Source organism: Loxodonta africana, chromosome 10, assembly GCF_030014295.1.
Source record: "Loxodonta africana isolate mLoxAfr1 chromosome 10, mLoxAfr1.hap2, whole genome shotgun sequence".
In the NCBI taxonomy this organism is placed as follows: Eukaryota; Metazoa; Chordata; class Mammalia; order Proboscidea; family Elephantidae; genus Loxodonta; species Loxodonta africana.
The window spans coordinates 63,656,954-63,673,115 of NC_087351.1; the positions used below are offsets into that span (position 1 = coordinate 63,656,954).

Consider the following 16,162-nt stretch of genomic DNA (forward strand, 5'->3'; position numbering starts at 1 on the left):
GTTCTAACTCTGGCAGACAGACTGCCTCCAGGTTCTACCCTTAACCCTGACACTCCACCACTTCCTCAAGTGACGGGACCGGACTAGAGGATCATGAAGGTCTTTTCAGCTCCACCAGTTGGGGTTCTATTTCTGGGCTTAAAATACACAGTATTCAGTACCTCCTCATTCCATCTCCACACTGAGATATCAGAATCTTTTGGGAATGTGTCTTCACTATTAGGCCTACGGGTAACATTGTAGGACTTGGTTTAGCTCCCAGGCCCCACAAGAATACTTATCAGGGCCATTCTTTTCTTAGCATGTGGGTTAGGTAAGATCCTAGTGGTAGTGGGACCTTGGAGAAATTAAGCATCTGAAATGTTGGCCGCAGAGGAAAAGGCTGCAAGAAGCCGTAAGCTGCAAGCTCCCAGCTACATGACTCAATAGGGACCCTAGCAAATCAGAAGTAGTTGAGGCTGATGCTTGATCTTAGGGCCAGAACAGGGCCAGGAACTGTCAATCCCCAAAACAACAGCAACAACAATAAAAAGTCAAGTCCAGGCTAAGAATGCAGACTGTGTGCCAGGAAGAGAGCCGACTGAGGCTATTCCTGAAAGCTGTGGATAAGGTGAGGGTGGGGGGATGAGTAGGCAAAGCAAGGAAGGCACAGCACCACAGGGACTTAGAACAAAAGGGTAAAGGGGATTACAGTCAAATTTCATGTCAGTAGTCCAGGGCAAACCAAAACTGCTAGAGTGAACCGTGAAACGGAATGAGAGGGAAAGAAAAAAGCAGCTAACAGCTACCAAGAAGAGGAGGAAGTGGGAGATGCGCTGCTTCCTGTAGAAAGAACGATGATTGAAGACAAAGCTGGGTGGGGACTAGTCCCTGGGCTGCAGCCGCCGTCGCAGCTACACATACACACACCACTGCTGCCGCCACCGCCGCGAGCAGCTCCTACTACTGCTGGGCTGGGTTGGGCTGGGCTGGGCTGGGCTGGGCTGGGCGAGCTGCGCCGGAGCTCTCTCGCACAGATCGGCTCCAAAGGGCGGAGAAAAGCCACTCTACTCTGACCAAGCCTCAGGAACTAAGGTAAGGAAACATTTTACATGTTGCTCCTTTTTTAATTAAGAAAAATGTCCATCGCCTATGGTTTTAAAAGCAGACTTCTAGGGGAAGAGAGGGGCACAGCATCAGGATTGGGGGCAATGATTAGGATGAGTTCTTTTAAGAATGGCTTTTGAGAATTAGCAAATGGGTGACAATTGGCTTAAAAAAAAAATCATATTCCTAGCTTTGGTGACTCGTCAGGAAAACATGCTAAATGTAATAAGCTGTTTTTATAGTTCTCTTTGAAGAAAAAAGCAGGGCTCACTTGAAATCTATTGAGGCTATATGAGCTGTGGTCTCATCTGGAAGCATTGCAGTCCCCTTGTATCAGGGGGTGAAACCAAAAAAAAAAAAAAAAAAAGGCGTGGATAATGTTAAACGCATTATCTTTCTTACATATCTCACAGTTCTGCCCTCTGTTTTGCAACATAGTGGCCGTGATTTGGCTTTTTTTTTTCAATTAAATCCTTGGTACTCAGAATTTGCCAATAAAGGCTTGCATTGCGTATGTGAGGGGCAGTATTTACCATTAAAAAAAAAAAAAACAACAAAAAAACGGTGTCTTCCTCCCTCAGCTCTGTGCGGCTGCTTTCAAGATAACCTCAGAAACAGCTACCATTTGCCAGTAGGTCTTATCCTAAAGTTGCATCCTTGTTCAAAGGAGTGGGGCAGGTTTAGGGACAGTAAATTGTCCAGAATCAGATACCGGTGTTACAAGCGTATGGATTTTGTTCACCTCTAGATTGAAGGGGGGTATAAGCCTCAGTGAGAAACAATATGCTCAAGTGGAGCTGGATTGTTTCCTTACCTAATGTATATACCGTAGATAGACTGAAGTAGTAAAATCACAATGGGATTTTATGCCTTGATTTTCTAGAGCAATGGATGATCTTAGTGAGAGTCTGTGACCATGTCTTATTCATATTTATGAATGATATTTATATGTGCAATAAACAGGTATAATGGATTAGAAATGAGACTGTGGGATTCCTCTGGCAGGATATGTAGGAGAAGGAGTTTAACATTCTATCATAACATGATTTTAAAAAAGGAAGCTTTTGTTCTCGTCAATGAAAAGTGCAGTTAAGCAATAAACTGGTGAAAATGTTTTCTGAGGTTTTACAATTTTTATTATAGGAAATGCAGCAGATGATTTTACAAAGGCAAGAAAGAGCTGCTTATAGTGGAGTAAAAACAGTAAAAATGTCATATTGGACACTCATAATTTCTTAAAATAATAAGGTTTTTCTAAATACTAAATATGCTAATTAAGAGTACATATGCCCCCTCCTTTGTCACCATTCTCAATTGTAAAAATCTATCGGGTTTTTTATACCATCTTTATGAAACTGATTTGGCATCTTGAAATTTGTTATTTAGCAGCGCGTTCTCAGAGACAGAAAGCTTTGTATAAGTGTTAAGATAAAAAAAAAATGTCTATTTTTCGAAGGATACTTCTCATTAAAGTAAATCTGCACCATGTCTAAGAGGTGAAGTGTTGGTGGTGGGGTTTGTTGAAACCGTGGAGTTTGCCTGTAGGATTCACTGAAATTAATCAAACCTGTGGCCAAAACCAGTCATGCCATGGATTCCACAGTTCCAACTCTTCTTTGCCTCCTAAAGTAGAATATATAAAGATAATCTTCCCAGAGAGAAAACCTAGAGTAGATTGTGGATCCAGAATGCCCCTAACTGGAGCTCTGTGATCAAGCTGCGTGTCATTAAATGAGGTAGAAAGTTGGGAATCTGGGCTGCGTGAATGAGGACCTCTGGTGCCCACCTATAGGCTGTATCCACTAGACAATGCCAACCTTGCTTTGTTGGGGGATGAGTAGACAATCTGCATTACCCTTCCGTGTATGTTTCACACAAGAGTAAGCAAATGAACCTCGGCCAATAGGCCGAGTAAAGAAAGCCCCCTGCTATCTTTCTGGAAACAACTAAGAGGTGCCTATTTTCTGCACAGCACAAAACATCTCCTTAATTTTTACATTCCAGCTTGGAGCAGAACATTAGTGAGTAACAGCAGATTAGTAACTGCGATGGTGGAAAAAAAGAATATGGTTCTATGGTGTAAAATGAGACTATTTGCCACGCATTCTAGCCATGTGGGTATCGAAAGATAGTACTTTTGCTCAGGATATTCAGTGGTTCTTGAGGGAGTCAGCCAACACTGAAATTTTAATTCTATGTTTTTTTTTTTTTTTTTTTCTCCATGTGTCCAATGGCTGAATGGAAACATGACTCCATTATTTCACAGCTAGCCCTGGGCGTCATATGGTGGGCATGTAGTGAATGTGTTCGGTTGACTGACTTTTTTAGTTGACTTCAGAAAGCAGGCCCAACTTTTAAGTATAAGGGCTCTATAGTGAAAGCAGAAAGTCTGCCTGTGAAAGGCTGATGTCAGTAGAAGAAAAGAGCATCTTGGGGAGAAAAGAACACAGACTTTGAGTTAGGCACATCTGCCTTTGAATCCTATCTAGTCCTTAATACTTGATCTGTATCATTTGTGAGTCTTAGTTTCTTCCTTTTTTTGGTACTGGGTAAAGAGTGATTATAGTGCTGAATCAAGGTTTTTTATTTTATTTTTGGGTTTTGTTTATTTGTTTTGTGAATAAAAGAATGCCTAATATATAGTAAGTAGAGCCCTGGTAGTGCAGTGGTTAAGAGCTTAGCTGCTAATCAAAAGGTCAGTAGTTCAAATCTACCAGCTGCTCCTTGGAAATCTTATGGGGCATTTCTACTCTGTCTTATACAGTCGTTACAAATCAGAACCAACTCAACGGCAATGGCTTAATACGTAGTAGAGGAGCCCTGGTGGTGTACCCTGGTGGTGTAGTGGTTAAGTGTTTAGGTGTTAACTGAAAGGTCAGCAGTTCGAACCCATGAGCCCTCTGTGGGAGGAAGATGTGGCAGCCTGCTTCCGTAAAGACTACAGCCTTGGAAACCTTGTGTGGTAGTTCTACGCTGTCCTATAAGGTCATTATGAGTTAGAATCAACTCGATGGCAATGGATTTGATTTTTTGGCTTTTAACATATAGTAGGTAACTCAAAAAATTTTTTTGCTGAAAATAATTCAAAAACGGTTGCAGTTGTACATCAGTAGGGAACTGCAAGATATTCAAACTGGATTTAGAAGAGGACTTGGTATGAGGGATATCGTTGCTGATGTCAAATGGGTTTTGGCTGAAAGCAGAGAATACCAGAAAGATGTTTACCTGTATTTTATTGACTATGCAATGACATTTGACCATGCAGCTCATAACAAATTATGGATAATATTTCAAAAGATGGGAGTTCCAGAATACTTAATTGTGCTCAGGAGGAACCTGTACATAGACCAAGAGGCAGTCGTGCATGATACTGCATGATTTAAAATCAGGAAAGGTATGCATCAGGGTTGTATCTTTTCACCAATCTGTACACTGTGCAAATAATCCGAGAAGCTGGACTATATGAAGAAGAATGCAGCATCAGGACTGGAGGAAGACTTATTAACAACCTTTGATAGGCAGATGGTACAACCTTGCTTGCTAAAAGTGAAGAGGACTTGAAGCACTTTCTGATGAAGATCAATGACTATAGCCTTCAGTGTGAACTGCACTTCAACATAAAACAAAAATCCTCACAACTGGACCAATAAGCAACATCGTGATAAATGGAGAAAATATTGATGTTGTCAAGGATTTCATTTTACTTGGATCCACGATCAACATCCATGGAAGCAGAAGTCAAGAAATGAAGTGACATATATCATTAGGCAAATCTGCTGCAAAAGACCTCTTTAAAGTGTTGGAAAGCAAAGATGTCACTTTGAGGACTAAGGTGCGCCTGACCCAAGCTATGGAATTTTCGATTACCTCATATATTTGCAGAAACGAAAGACTGAGGAAGAACTGATGCATTTGAATTATAGTGTTGGCAAAGAATACTGAATGTACCAGATTGACACAGTGGCTGCAACAATGGGCTCAAACATACCTACGATTGTGAGGATGGTGCAGGACTAAGCGGTGTTTTGTTCTATTGTACATAGGGTTGTTATGAGCCAGAACTGACTCGACAGCACCTAATAACAAAAACAACTGGTACTCAAATGCCATTTTCCTCTTCCTTGGTGGCATAAAGAAAATTTTGCACATTCTTGACATTTGTCACTACCTCAAAGATTCAAGGAGATAAAATGGAGAGATTCAATTTTCAGTTAAAAGTATTAGAGATTAATGGGATACCCCAAAACTCTTCCATGAAAGAAAACAAGTTATATTTATTGGGAATCAATTTCATTAAACATTAAAAAAGAGAGAGCTCAATTTCCAAACTTTAGTGATAATGTTTCTTAGAAGTGGTACCACTGTATACTGAGGTTTGAGATATGACAGGATCAGCCCTTGCATCTCGTCGTAAATATATGTAAAGAGTCAAGCTATTAATTGAAAGGCTTTGAAAACTAATCTCCTGACCCCTTCCTCCCTGCTCTCTCTGCCTGCCTTGTCCCCTGCAACCTGGTTGTCAGGGTCAGACATTCCCCGGATTCTCTCCACCAGGTGCCCGGGTGGTCAGAGCTAATGCAGAGGGTCTGGAAACTGGGCTGATTGGTTCTACTCCAGATTCATGGCAACATCAGTAGGGCCATTGCTGATCTTTGAAAATCCTTTTCTTCTTCATTTTTATATTACTTTTCACTATCCCTTGTACATTTTCCATGAAAACCATTCAACCCTAGTCTCTACTTCCTTTATTCAATACATGTGGCCTGGTCTTCCGTATTTATTATAGGCTCCCTCAACCTCATTCCTTATTATCCCAGAATTTCTCTGTCTTCATTTATTCTATTCTCTTTTCTTTTTGAGTCAAATTAACAGATAAATGCCTTTCCTTCAAGCCAAGAGTAAGCCCTCTATTGGGACCCTCCATTCCACTCTCTTTCACTTTCTGATGGTAAGTCGCTTTCTACATACTTGGTTTCTTTCTCTTTATTTGTCCTTTCCTCTTTTCTTATAAACATATTTAGTTTTTGCATATACACATAGATTAATTAAAAAACAAATAAAACAAAGCTGCTGACAATGAAGCTTTCTCCTTTTGACTTTTGTGACATTCTCCTAACGCTGTTTTCCTCTTAACGTCTCTGATGTTTCCCAACTTCTTTACTAATTCGAATTCCTCCTCCCTAAATATGAGTATTCTCAAATTTTATTCTTTGGCCACTAATTTCTCCCTGTCCTTTAATCAAATCCTTTTCTATGATTTCAACTGTTGTCTCTATGTGGGTCAGTCTCAAATCTGGCTCTCCATCCTGATCCATCCATCACCTTTTCTCTAAAGGTGTACATCAAGCTGGCTGCAAATTTGCCAGGACATCCAACCCATGTCTGAAACAGAAACTGAATGTTCACCACAGTGGTCACTATCACCTTGTTTCACTCCTCAAACCTGATTCCATGACTGTTGGTGACACCCTGTTTTCTGAATCCCTCAGTCATGAAAACTCAGTTTCACTGTTTCCATCACCAAGCCCTTCTGCCGCCTCCAGTTTTAATCAGTTACATAGCCCTTTGCATTATGGTTGGAAATATACCTCAAAAGTCTACTCTTCCGTTTTGACAGCCAGTGTCTTAGTTTAGGCCCTCCTCCCCTCTAGTTCAACTGATTTGTTGTTTGCGTTCTTTCCTCTCCCTGAAATATCTTTCCTCTGTCCTCTTCTGTAATTCACGCTCATCATTTTGTTTCTCTGAACAGCCAAATCCCATCTGTCCTTGAAGGCTCAGTTCTTACGCTACCTCTGCCATGACACTTTCCTTAGTTTCTCCCTATTCCCCTCAAATGAGAACAATCCACCTCCTCTGAAATCTATGGTCCTTTTGCCACAGCATTTACCACAATCTAGTTTTATAGTGACAATCTGCATGTCTTTTTTCTTTTTGACTCCACTGCAAGTTCTTTGAGGAGAGCAGCCACAGCTGATTTCACCTTTGTCTTCATTGTAGCACACAATGTATTTGGTTATCATCCACTTATTTAATGAACCTTCTTAAGTGCCTTATTTTTTTACATAGAGTGGGCTAGACGCAGTACTTGCCTTCTAAGAGCTAATAGACTACTGGGACAAAGAGATAAAATAAAAAATAATTAATATAGTGTTAGTCATTCTGTCCACAAGTCTTAACTGAATGTCTGCTTTATGCCGCATGCCCTTTGAGGTGCCAGGAAGACTTGGATGAACAAAGGAGGTCAGTTGTTTTTCTTGGATCTGATATTCCAGTGTTGCAAGAGATTCAGTAAACACACAAACCATTTTTTTTTTTTAAACCTGTGGGCACATTAGAAGGTCCCTGGGTGGCACAAACCGTTTGCACTCAGCTATTAACTGAAAGATTGGCAGTTCGAGCCCACGAGTGGTGCCTTGGAAGAAAGGCCTAGCGATCTGCTTTGGAGAAGTCAGCCCTTGAAAGGCCAATGGATTCTACTCTGACACACATGGGGCCACTCTGAGTTGGAATTAACTTGATAGCAACGAGCTTTCGGTTTTTGCATATTAGAGTCACTGGTGGCACATTGAAAAAATACCCATGTCTCAGCCTCACCCTAGACTAGTTAAGCCAGAATCATCCAGGATTGAAACCCACTGACAAAAATAAAATACAATATAAGAAGTTATCAGGTAGTGATAAATGCTGTAATGGAAAAAAAAAAAAAAAGAAACAGGTTGAAAGATAAGAGATTGTGTGTGTAATGGTGGTGGTAGTGGGGAGTTGGCTTTTGAAATAGGTGGTGCTTGAAGGTCTTTCTGAAGAAGTGACCTTTGAATGGAGACCTATATGATGCTGTGGCATCAGCCGTGTAAAGATCTGGGGGAAGGAGAAGGTACAACAGCTTTCTGGAAATGAGGATGAGGTGAAATTCCAGAGGAAATGTGGCCTTCTTCACACACGTGTACGATAATCTATAAAATATGTCTTCCCGCATAAAGCAGCTTTTCCATCAAACTAAGCAGTCACCAAATTCAGAATATTTGGTCACTCTGCTGAACACTTGGTCTTGGCTGAATTGTGTATTTAGATCAAATTGATTTACACAGTCAGGAGGACTACTCAGTTTAATTTTATATATACGTATATATATATTTTTTCCTACACTGCAGTCAACACTACAGAGTTTGTTGTCTGAATTAAATGCCATTCTTATTGTTTAAAATAACCCTAGGGACTTGGTATTATCTTTTAGATGAATAAAGAAGAGAAAAGAAGCATTTCTGCCCTTAATTCTGCCTTGGGAAATCAGGGAAAAACTCACAGAGGAGACATTTAAACCATACATAGTGAGCACTCAGTCGTGTTTGAATGAGTGAAGATCAATGCATTTTAAGAATCCAGTTGACAACTAGCATTTGTTGCACATTCTGTTTGTGGTGCTGGGTGCTGGGTATTTTATGTACATTCCCATTTTCATCCAGTTTTAAAAATAACACAATGAGATGAGTACAGTGTTTTTCTATCAGGATACTTGCGGCTGCTGGAAAAAGAATGCCCTACAAAATAGTATCGGAAACTTATCTCAGGACCTTTGAAGGGGGAGTGGCTCAAGAATTAGTTACTCAGTAGCTCAACCATGTCATCATCAGCAACCTAAACTCTTTTCTACCTCCTACTCTAACATTCTCAGCAGGTGGGTTTACCCTCCTCACTGTGCCACGACGGCTACTACAAGTTCAGAATTACAAGTAGATTTTAATATCTAGAGATATGGTAAAGGGACTAGTTTCTCTCATGTGCTTCTTTTTGTTGTTGTTAGGTGCCATTAAGTTGATTTCGGCTCATAGTGACCCCATGTGACAGAGTAGAGCTGCCCCATAGGGTTTCCTAGCGTGTAATCCTTACAGGAGCAGATTGCCAGGTCTTTCTTCTACAGAGTTGCTAGGAGGGTTCAAACTTTCAACCTTTAGCTTAGCAGTCAAGCACTTAGCCATTGTGCCACCAGGGCTCCTTGTACTTATTTTTAAGGTTATGGAAAAGCTCTCTGCAGCAGAATTCCTTTCACAAATCACATGAGTTATCAGTGGCTAGATGAATGGAAGCACTGTGTTTGGTTAGTTTAAGAGTTTCTTCTTGGGCCCATGAAGCAGCTCAGCCTCTCTGAAGAAGATGGTCACCGGACTCCAGAAAAAAGGCCTGGTCTATTACCAAAGAAGGGGTTAATGGTTATTGGGCAAGGAATCAATAGAGTCTATCTTTTTTATTACCTCCATTTTATGTCAAGATACCAAAGTTCAAAAATGTTAAGCAACTTACCAAGATCACATAACTTTGGGTTTGACAGAGTTTAAGGGTCCATGTATTTCCATCTTAGAAAAACAAACACACAAACAAAAAAACTTGCTTTTGTTGATGGTGAGTCTCTAGATAGGTTGGAAAAAGAATCCTGGAGAAAAATATAAAATAGCTGAAATGAGGCAGAAAATTACCTTCTGTCATGGATTGAATTATGGCCCTCAAAAAATGTGTGTACCAATTTGACTGGGCCATGATTCCCAGTATTGTGTGGTTGTCCTCCATTTTGTGATTGTAATTTTATGTTAAAGAGGATTAGGGTGGAATTGTAATACCCTTACTACGGTCACATCCCTGATCTAAGGTAAAGGGAGTTTCCCTGGGATGTGGCCTGCACCACCTTTTATCTTACAAGTGATAAAAGGAAAGGAAAGCAAGCAGAGAGATGAGGACCTCATACCACCAAGAAAGAAGCACTGGGAGCAAGCGTGTCCTTTGGACCCAGGGTTCCTGCACAGAGAAGAAGCTCCTATTCTGGGGGAAGATTTATGAGAGGGCAAACAGAGAGAGAAAGCCTTGCCCTGGAGCTGACACCCTGAATTTGGACTTTTAGCCTACTTTACTGTGAGGAAATAAATTTCTCTTTGTTAAAGCCATCCACTTGTGGTATTTCTGTTGTAGCAGCACTAGATAATTAAGACACCTTCTAAACAAAATATTCCAGAAGAAAATACATTAAGCCCTATCAAGCAATAAGAATGGCATTTAACTTAGGCAACCTGCCCTGCATTTCTGCTTTATAAAATCTGTATATAATTAAATCGAACATCCTTGGCTGGTTATTTAAATCAATCTGAGCTAAATAAAATCCACTCTGGGCCAAGTAATGAGCTAGAGAGGCCAAGGGTTTTGTGGATGGTGTCTGTTGGATGTAAATGAAAACCTTGCTTTCCCTAGACAGGTTTATTTATTTTGTCGATCGTACATCTGTAAGAGAAGAATAAATGATCTGAAATTTCAGATTATGAGTTATTTTGAAAACAGATTTTCTCTTTCCAACTCAGGAGGCACCAAGCAGTTACTGCTGCATTTATTTCCTGGTTCCTTCTTTCTACCTTGGTGCTGCATTGAGGAGAACACACATGTGAGGAACAGTAGTGAAAAAGGCAAATTTCAGGGAACTGCTGTCATTGCAGTGTTTTGACTGCTTGTCTCTTAGGTGTATTTCTGTGCATTTTCATCATAACAGACTAAGTATTAATGGTAGGAGTGCTTTTTCTGTAATAAACGATTGAGTGCCTCCTACTCGTAATATCTGCGTGTTAAACAGGAAAGTAAAATTAATTTCTAGACTTTGCCAGCAGAGCTCTGTTTAAGAAGGGCATTGATCTGATCTGTGCAGAACCGTATGAGAAAAATTGTGAAAAAATTTAAACAGGAAAAAAAAATCTCACTCTTATGTTACAGGCTTTCCTTGGAAAACTGAAGTTGATCTGTTGCCATTTTTTTTTTTTAATGTTATGAATGATGCTTGTGTTTTAGAGAACACTGCTGTGTATGGACATTAAATTCATTTCACTAACTTTTTTTTTTTTTAAAAAAAAGCTTGAAATTGAACAGTCCGAGATTTTAAAAGATTAAAATGATAAAAATTTAAGTAAGAAAAGGAGAAAAATTATAAGCAAAAAAAATTATCTGTTTTAGAAGGAAACAATCTTTGATGGTTACAAGGGAGGGGAGGGATGAGGAAGGAAAAAACTAACTAGACAATAGATAAATGGTAACTTTTGAAGGGTAAGGCAGTACACTATACTGGGGAATTCAGCACACTTTGACCAAGGCGAGGTCATGGAAGCTTCATAGACACATCCAAATGCCCTGAGAGACCGAATCACTGGGCTCAGGGGTGGGGACCATGGCCTCAGGTGACATCTAGCTCAATTGGCATAACAGTTTATAAAGAAAATGTTTGATATACTACTTTGGTGAATACCATCTGGGATCTTAAAAGCTTGTGAGCAGGCATCTAAGATAATCCACTGGTCTCATCCTGTTTGGAGCAAGGGAGACTGAAGAAAACCAAAGACACGAGGGAAAGATTAGTCCAAAGGACTAATGGACGACAACTACCACAACCTTCACCAGACTGAGTCCAGTACAACTGGATGGTGCCCGGCTACCACCACTGACTGCTCTGACAGGGATCACAATAGAGAGTCCCAGACGGAGCTGGAGAAAAATGTCAAACAAAAGTCTAACTCACAAAAAAAGATCAGACTTACTGGTCTGACACAGACTGGAGAAACCCTGAGAGCATGGCCACAGACACCCTTTTAACTCAGTGCTGAAGTCACTCCTGAAGTTAACCCTTCAGCCAAAGATTAGACAGGCCCATAAAACAAAATGAGACTAAAGGTGAGTAGGGGAGAGTGTTAACATGTCTTGGGGTTGGCAACCAATGTCACAAAGTAATATGTGTATTGTTTAATGAGAAACTAATTTACTCTGTAAACCTTCATCTAAAGCACAATAAAAAAAATTTTTTTTTAATTATCTGTCTTCCCATTTATTATCTCTTAAAATAATCCTGAAATACTGTCATGTTAAAAAATAATATTCTAAGGGTTTCTACATGGGAAAGCATATTAGTTAAAGGAAAGCATATAAGTTTAAAGTCAGAATCACTTGGGCAAGTTGCTTAAACTTTCTATGCTTCAATTTCCTTATCTATAAAATGGGGAAATAATATCTACCTCACAAAATTGTCAGGATAAAATTGTATAATATGTGTAAAATGTATATTTAGCATGGTGCCTGGTTTAGAGTAATCGCTTAAGAAATAGCTATAATTCATATAACAGTTAATGTTACTACAAATCTGGTGTAGAGTATCTTTTATTCTATCCATGAGGTTCTTACCACATCCAGCAGAAGTGATTGTTGTGGCCCGACAGTCATCTACCAAAAAAAAAAAAAAAGAACTTTGCCATCAAGTTGATTCCAACTCATAGCGACTCTATGGGACAGGGTAGAACTGCCCCTTAGGGTTACCAAGGAGTGGCTGATGGATTCAAACTGCTAATCCTTTGGCTAGCAATGAAGCTGTTAACCACTCATCTTATGCTTAGGTGCTCAGAATTTGGAGTAAAAAATCACTGAAGAAAGACTATTGCCCTAGAATAGTCAAATGGAGATGTTTTGACTTTAAGTCTCAGCTTTGCACCATTTGTTCAGGAACCCCTGTGGTTAGTCATTGGTGCTGTTCACTAAATATTTCCAGCTCTTCTTCCCAACTCATGATAGGCTTACACTTCCCTGTCCACTTTAGTTAGAAGTGGCCGTGAGCCTTGCATTGGCCAGTGAAATGTGAGCAGAAATGATCATGTGTCACATCCAGGCAGAAGCTTATCAGAACCAGTGTGTGAACATATTCCTTGGCAACTGGCAGTGGTAGAAGCACAGAAATGGTAGCTGTATCCTTAAGGCTGGAACTTAAGACTGAGGACAACACAGAGAAGCGCTCTCGGCTGACCTGCAGTGGGCATGTAGAGAGAGTGAGAAATAAGCGTTGCTGTTTTAAGCCACTGAGATTTGGGAGTTGTTTGACCACAGGATAACCTAGCCTATCCTGACTGATACACTCTGGTGTGTTTCTTCAAATTCTAGATAAAGAAAATACATTTTGGGAATATTACATAAAATGTATAACTATTGGATATAATAACTTTTAATTACTATATTTATTGTTGTTGTTAGGTACCATTGAGTGGATTTCAACTGATAGCGACTCCATGTGACAGAGTAGAACTGCCCCATAGGGTTTCTAGGCTGTGATCTTATGGGAGCAGATAGCCAGGCCATTTTCCTGTGGGGTTCTGGGTGAGTTTGAATTGCCAACTTTTGGTTAGCAACCAAGAGCTTAACCGTTATACCACCAGGGCTCCTTCTTACTATATAGTGTATATGTTTTTATTCACTATGTCGTGTGTGGGGTGTGTGTGTGTGTGTGTGTGTCTGTATAATATGTTGTATGCATATATTAGTATCAGGGGACTTAGGCTCTTAAGTTAAATAGAGTTAAATAAAAAAATTTCCATTTGAATTTCTCTTAAAATAGGTTTATTTCCATTTCACACACAGAAAAGGGAGTCCCTGGGTGATACAAACAGTTAATGTGCTCAGTTGCTAACCAAAAAGTTAGAGTCAAATCAACTCAGAGGTGCCTCTGGAGACAGTCCTGGCGATCTATTTCTGAAAAATCAGCCAATGAAAAATCGTATGGAGCACAGCTCTGCCATGACATACATGGGGTCACCATGAGTCTGAATCAACTCAACAGCAACTGTTTTTGTTTGTTTTTTCACACAAAGGAAAGTATTACACAATTACTAACACTTTTTTTTTTTTTTTTTGAGGGGGTCAACAGTGATACAAAGTCAGGACTCTCAATTCCAGGACTGATAGGATTGTTAAGTAATGGTCCCTTTCACTGAGAGCTTTACCCAGAATGGTACTTGGTGAAGGGAAGAGGCTTTCTGAGAGAAGAAAATGCACTGAGCTGGGCCCATGGCCTTTGTCTCCAGTAATTAAAGTCTTTCTTACACTCTGTTGAGGTGTTCCAGTTATAACTAATGGTGCAGTGGGTAAGAGCTCGGCTGCTAACCAAAAGGTCGGCAGTTTGAATTCACTAGCCAATCCTTGGAAACTGTATGGGGCGGTTCTACTCTGTCCTGTAGAGTCGCTATGAGTTGGAATCGACTCGACAGCGATGGGTGCTAAATAATGTTTATCAAATAAATGAATGAAAGTAGTTCACAATTCTTTCAAATGTTTATATTAGCATTTTTGACATAAATGTCTTTATTTTGGGCCTTGGTTTAAACGCATTGTGGTATTAAAACTTGTATTTATTTTTGTGTAACATATTTCACATGACCATGTACTCACAGATTTAGGTTATTTTATTTAATATTTTTCACTACGGATTTTATTTCACCTGGTTATTTCATTTGGGTCCCTAAAACTACGTTACGAAATACCTTAATTATTTAAATTAGGAACAGATTAATTATCTCCGGTGTACAAACTCAAATTAATTTCATTATAAACCTGAGGTTTAAATTGATTAATCTTGGAGTGTTTAAGGAACCAAGTGGGGTTTTTTCATCCTTAAGGAGGAGGACATATTTGATTTGATGAATCTCTCCCCACTACGCCAGTTATGCTAGTAGGAGCAGGGAATTTGCCAGAAACTTTGGATGGATTTTATAAACCATCCAAAAACCTATGTGTCTGGGGCTTCTGGGGGAATGATCTGAGTCATTTTAAAAAACAAACACACTCATAATCACAGTGCATGTTGTTACCATGGCAATTAGGCCTGTTGAGTTGGCTTGCTTATATTCCTGTAAAGGGAAGAGGGTAGAGAAACTGAAAATTCAGAGCTTTGACTATCAGCTTCAATTTACCTATTACAAAAGAGAGTTAAGGGGTTTCTTGACAGCACACTGGCACAGTCATCCTGAGAGGGGAAGTGAGGAAACTCTGGCATTTGCTTTTGTTACTGAGACTAAGCCATGTCAGTGTTGGGTGGCATGGGTGGTTCACAGGGGAGAAAAGGACCATTGGGGAAGAAGGGGAAAAATATGTTCTTTATCTGCTATATAACGGCCCTGGTGGTGCAGTGGTTAAGTGCTACAGGTGCTAACCAAAAACTCAGCAGTTCAACTCCACCAGCTGCCCCTTGAAAACTCTATGGGGCGGTTCTACTCTGTCCTACAGAGCTGCTAGAAGTTGGAATCGACTGGACAACAGGTTTTTTTGTTTGTTTATCTGGGATATAATTACATATAAATCTCTAAGGTTGACCTGGTGAATTGTCTTGTATGCATGTGCACAGGGCTTTAATGATCTTCTAAAAGGTGCCAAAATGCCACTGGCATAATACTATTGCAGACTTAAATGATCCTCTGTGTATTATTCTCAGTTACGGGCTGGTTTTAATGACACCTTTGTTTCAGGTCTGCTCCCCAAGGAGACTAGATACCTTTTTCTTATTTTATGGACTAGGTCTGACTCCTTTTTCTTGGAGAATCATCTTATAACACAGGCTCATGGGTCACAAAGGAGATCAGGGAGGACATGTGAGCTCTGGGGGAAATACCCTCAAAGCATATGCTTGGTTGATGGACAGTCGACAAAGTCATTGAGCCAGTGGAATGATTGTAGGATTGATTCACTATGATTCTATAAGAAGATCAAGCAACACCCTCAAATTAAAGGTGCGCTTAATGCACATACAAAACTGTGTATACAAATGTTTTTAAGGTCACTTTAAGAAGTCTGGGTATCCTCTTAAGTGAATAATTACAATATGTTGACTCAAGCTTTATTTTGGAGAGCATGCTTGTGCCCCTAAAGCAGATTTTAAAGCACATGTTAAGTTAAAACAACTTTTTCTTATTAAAAATATTTTTAAAAGGTTTGAAATCAAGTGCTATGAGGTGTGATTTAAGGATCTTACGAACTCAGGGAGTATGTGTGTGAATATATACGTAGTAACTACTTCTCTAAACAGTAGATTTTATTTTTCCTCTTGTATATAGGATGGGGGCACATGTTGCCCAAACTTCATTCTGTGCTGCCTTAATTTTCTTATTATTAGTAAGCAAAACAATTTTTTCCTGGTAATTAAAGTCATTCATGCCAATCCTTGCAAATTTGAAAAAAAAAAAATCTCTTCCATTAGTTAGGTTTTTGGTTGAATTTCACATAATAGAGGCCCAATTTCACAGTGACT

General features: G+C 39.7%; 1 protein-coding gene across 1 annotated transcript in view; it reads left to right on the forward strand.

Annotated features, from left to right (window-relative positions):
- The first annotated feature begins 925 nt into the window (after positions 1 to 925).
- Positions 926 to 16,162, forward strand: part of GNG2 (G protein subunit gamma 2) — a 115,398-nt gene continuing 100,161 nt past the window's right edge. Inside the window, exon 1 of the mRNA XM_003408605.4 lies at positions 926 to 1,074. The gene's annotated coding sequence lies outside the window, so the exon portion shown is untranslated. The remainder of the gene's footprint in view (positions 1,075 to 16,162) is intronic.